This window comes from Schistocerca serialis, unplaced genomic scaffold, assembly GCF_023864345.2.
Source record: "Schistocerca serialis cubense isolate TAMUIC-IGC-003099 unplaced genomic scaffold, iqSchSeri2.2 HiC_scaffold_961, whole genome shotgun sequence".
NCBI lineage: Eukaryota > Metazoa > Arthropoda > Insecta > Orthoptera > Acrididae > Schistocerca > Schistocerca serialis.
In genome coordinates this window covers 7,501-12,500 of record NW_026048586.1, presented here as the reverse complement: position 1 = coordinate 12,500, position 5,000 = coordinate 7,501, and the positions used below count along the sequence as shown (strand labels likewise).

Here is a 5,000-nt window from a genome sequence, read left to right as displayed (position 1 = left end):
AGTAGCTACATAGCGCGCTCGCCGTGTCACTAATGTACAGAGATACAACAGTTTCGACTGGAACCGGATTAAACGTATACACGGCGCTGATTAGTAATACATAGACCCATCAGAATACAGATAATATATACAACTGTCCGTATACATGCTGAAAGACTCTGCTCACAATCACAACCACACGGCAGCCACACACTCTTATCACGCACTACTCTCCGCCTGTAACACGCACACAGACAATATGTAAGCACCAGCATGGAACAACACCCAGTGCATCCTCTCCGCCACATGAGACAATCCACACTGTCATAACCAGACTGGGAGGTCCACTCAGAAAACGGAATATCCCACCCCCCCGACAACCACCATTGCTCAGCTAAGCCACCAACACCCACACATGTCCTACACAGGGGTGCACCCAACATCACAATACTGCCTCCTCTCACAGCACACAAACAATGGCAGGAATGAAAGACACAGGTCTGCCACAAGCATGGAATCGGAGCGCCGCCTGTCATGAGCCAAAGGTGCATCCTGACGTGGCAAATCAGATGATGCCGCAGGCATCCACTTACTATAATCACAATCAACAAACCGACCGGCCGCCCCCCCCCCCCCCCCCCATTACACCTTTCCATACAACAATGTGTACCTTAACCTAAACTATACTGTACCTTAACCTAAACTATACTGTACCTTAACCTAAACTATACTGTACCTTAACCTAAACTATACTGTACCTTAACCTAAACTATACTGTACCTTAACCTAAACTATACTGTACCTTAACCTAAACTATACTGTACCTTAACCTAACCTATACGGTACCTCAACCTAACCTATATTGTGCCTCAACCTAACCTATGTTGCGCCTTAACCTAACCTATGTTGCGCCTTAACCTAACCTATGTTGCGCCTTAACCTAACCTATGTTGCGCCTTAACCTAACCTATGTTGCGCCTTAACCTAACCTATGTTGCGCCTTAACCTAACCTATGTTGCGCCTTAACCTAACCTATGTTGCGCCTTAACCTAACCTATGTTGCGCCTTAACCTAACCTATGTTGCGCCTTAACCTAACCTATGTTGCGCCTTAACCTAACCTATGTTGCGCCTTAACCTAACCTATGTTGCGCCTTAACCTAACCTATGTTGCGCCTTAACCTAACCTATGTTGCGCCTTAACCTAACCTATGTTGCGCCTTAACCTAACCTATGTTGCGCCTTAACCTAACCTATGTTGCGCCTTAACCTAACCTATGTTGCGCCTTAACCTAACCTATGTTGCGCCTTAACCTAACCTATGTTGCGCCTTAACCTAACCTATGTTGCGCCTTAACCTAACCTATGTTGCGCCTTAACCTAACCTATGTTGCGCCTTAACCTAACCTATGTTGCGCCTTAACCTAACCTATGTTGCGCCTTAACCTAACCTATGTTGCGCCTTAACCTAACCTATGTTGCGCCTTAACCTAACCTATGTTGCGCCTTAACCCAACCTATGTTGCGCCTTAACCCAACCTATGTTGCGCCTTAACCCAACCTATGTTGCGCCTTAACCCAACCTATGTTGCGCCTTAACCCAACCTATGTTGGGCCTTAACCCAACCTATGTTGCGCCTTAACCCAACCTATGTTGCGCCTTAACCCAACCTATGTTGCGCCTTAACCCAACCTATGTTGCGCCTTAACCCAACCTATGTTGCGCCTTAACCCAACCTATGTTGCGCCTTAACCCAACCTATGTTGCGCCTTAACCCAACCTATGTTGGGCCTTAACCCAACCTATGTTGGGCCTTAACCCAACACACGTTGGGCCTTAACCCAACACACGTTGGGCCTTAACCCAACACACGTTGGGCCTTAACCCAACACACGTTGGGCCTTAACCCAACACACGTTGGGCCTTAACCCAACACACGTTGGGCCTTAACCCAACACACGTTGGGCCTTAACCCAACACACGTTGGGCCTTAACCCAACACACGTTGGGCCTTAACCCAACACACGTTGGGCCTTAACCCAACACACGTTGGGCCTTAACCCAACACACGTTGGGCCTTAACCCAACACACGTTGGGCCTTAACCCAACACACGTTGGGCCTTAACCCAACACACGTTGGGCCTTAACCCAACACACGTTGGGCCTTAACCCAACACACGTTGGGCCTTAACCTGCTCTGTAATTGTCATACGACGCGTTAAATTAGTGTAGTGTTGCCTAACTGCAACCCCCGCAATATAGTTTGCTACTCGCACTGCCCGGTCCCCAGTGTATCGCTTCATGTTAAACACCTTGCAGCTATACACTGTAATGTGGATGGCAGCAGGACGTACATGCTCAATGCCCTTTGCAGTTGTTCATTGGCATTTGCAGTTGTTCATTGGCATTCGCATGGCGAAGCACTTAGCCTACGCTGTGGTACGGCCTGTGTCAACTGTCCGCTGATGTTGTACGTCCAAATCACACACTGTACTGCACATTGGTCCTCATGTACTGAATGATACATCGTGGTACATGTGACCGTACAACGACTGCGCCAACAACGGCGAACCATGCGGTCCAAATGTTGTGCACTCAGCTACGTGTCGTCTCCCTATAAGAGCTGGATTGCAGTGTGGTATGCCCTGGATGGCGATCAGCATGAGCCGTCTGTTGATGTAGTGGCGCGTGTTGTCAGACGTAGTCGTCTCTTCTCACACACCGTGATAGCATGGTGCACTGCGTTCCACATCTGCGACATGCGACAGAGGCCGGTTGACAGTCGTTCGCGCAATGGACATCGCATACGTACGGGGGCCACCTTCCACGTGTTCGCGAAGCGTGCACATGTTGTTGCGTGTATGTGGGCAGACATAGTGTGTCGTGACACCTGACACAGGCATGCAACAATCGTTGAATTTGCAAATGGCGATGGACGCCTACGTTTGCTGGTGACGTTACGCAAATGAACAACTGGTAAACCGTTGTGGTGCGGTTGTTCTCGCTAGAGGTGAATCAGTGATGGCGACGATCGGTTGAGCTACCAACCGGTTGTTCCAGCGATACCCACCATGCCCACGAACGTGAATGGCATCTGGGTGTGAAGCGATACGCGGCGGTGGCTGGGTGGGACCGTCCCCGGCCGGTGAGGGGGGGCCTCCCGGCGTGCTGGCCGCGCGGTGCGTGGGCGCACGCGCTACAGCCGGCTGGTGGGGGCGGCCAGTGGCAGGCGCGCCGGCCGACGGAGGCGGCAGGCGGCGCAGCTGCGCGCCGGCGCACCCTGCACGCGGCGCCGTGCGGCCAAAGTAGGTCCTCGCGGGCCCGGTGCGAAGCGCGGTGGACATCTGCAGTGTGCTGGTCCGATTGAGGACTGTGTGCGCTGAGGATGCGCCGCCGCCCGGCGCTCGGCGCCGCGACGCCGTCTGCTGCTCGGTCGCCTCTGCGGTTCTCGCAGGTGGTTTGTATCGCAGCTGTGCGGACGTGTTGGCGCGTGCGCTGTGCTGGGAGAGTTCGCTTCGGCACCCAAGTGGGGCTTTTGTCCTTCTGTGGCGCTGGCGTTGGAGCTGCCGGTCACCGTAGGTGGCGCGTGTTGTCTCCCGCCGGCAATGCCACGACAGCACGCTCCCGGGCCTCTGTCGGCAGCGGCAAGCTCAGTTGGGAGCACGGGTGGTCGCACCTAAAGCGTCTACTCGCCAAACCCCGGGCGATTGCGCCTCTCTCGAACCCGACCAAGTACTTAGGACGGCGCTGCGCGCCGCCGGGACCTGAGAGGGTTTCGAGGTGTATGGTGCAGGGGAGCTCAGCCTCCTCCTGTTTGCAGAATAATTGAGCGGACGCTTGCGTGTTCGCGCGGGCCCCCGGGACACACTCCCGGGCGGCCGGCTGCTCAGCTCTAGTTGACGCAGCTCCCTGGTTGATCCTGCCAGTAGTCATATGCTTGTCTCAAAGATTAAGCCATGCATGTCTCAGTACAAGCCGCATTAAGGTGAAACCGCGAATGGCTCATTAAATCAGTTATGGTTCCTTAGATCGTACCCACGTTACTTGGATAACTGTGGTAATTCTAGAGCTAATACATGCAAACAGAGTCCCGACCAGAGATGGAAGGGACGCTTTTATTAGATCAAAACCAATCGGTCGGCTCGTCCGGTCCGTTTGCCTTGGTGACTCTGAATAACTTTGGGCTGATCGCACGGTCCTCGTACCGGCGACGCATCTTTCAAATGTCTGCCTTATCAACTGTCGATGGTAGGTTCTGCGCCTACCATGGTTGTAACGGGTAACGGGGAATCAGGGTTCGATTCCGGAGAGGGAGCCTGAGAAACGGCTACCACATCCAAGGAAGGCAGCAGGCGCGCAAATTACCCACTCCCGGCACGGGGAGGTAGTGACGAAAAATAACGATACGGGACTCATCCGAGGCCCCGTAATCGGAATGAGTACACTTTAAATCCTTTAACGAGTATCTATTGGAGGGCAAGTCTGGTGCCAGCAGCCGCGGTAATTCCAGCTCCAATAGCGTATATTAAAGTTGTTGCGGTTAAAAAGCTCGTAGTTGGATTTGTGTCCCACGCTGTTGGTTCACCGCCCGTCGGTGTTTAACTGGCATGTATCGTGGGACGTCCTGCCGGTGGGGCGAGCTGAAGGCGTGCGACGCGCCTCGTGCGTGCTCGTGCGTCCCGAGGCGGACCCCGTTGCAATCCTACCAGGGTGCTCTTGAGTGAGTGTCTCGGTGGGCCGGCACGTTTACTTTGAACAAATTAGAGTGCTTAAAGCAGGCAAGCCCGCCTGAATACTGTGTGCATGGAATAATGGAATAGGACCTCGGTTCTATTTTGTTGGTTTTCGGAACCCGAGGTAATGATTAATAGGGACAGGCGGGGGCATTCGTATTGCGACGTTAGAGGTGAAATTCTTGGATCGTCGCAAGACGAACAGAAGCGAAAGCATTTGCCAAGTATGTTTTCATTAATCAAGAACGAAAGTTAGAGGTTCGAAGGCGATCAGATACCGCCCTAG

General features: G+C 53.0%; 1 non-coding gene across 1 annotated transcript in view; it reads left to right on the top strand.

Annotated features, from left to right (window-relative positions):
* Positions 1 to 3,887: 3,887 nt before the first annotated feature.
* The window catches only part of LOC126453786 (small subunit ribosomal RNA), a 1,911-nt gene continuing 798 nt past the window's right edge, over positions 3,888 to 5,000 (top strand). The window contains exon 1 of the ribosomal RNA XR_007585065.1: positions 3,888 to 5,000. This exon is cut by the window's right edge and continues 798 nt beyond it. This is a non-coding gene — a ribosomal RNA (small subunit ribosomal RNA).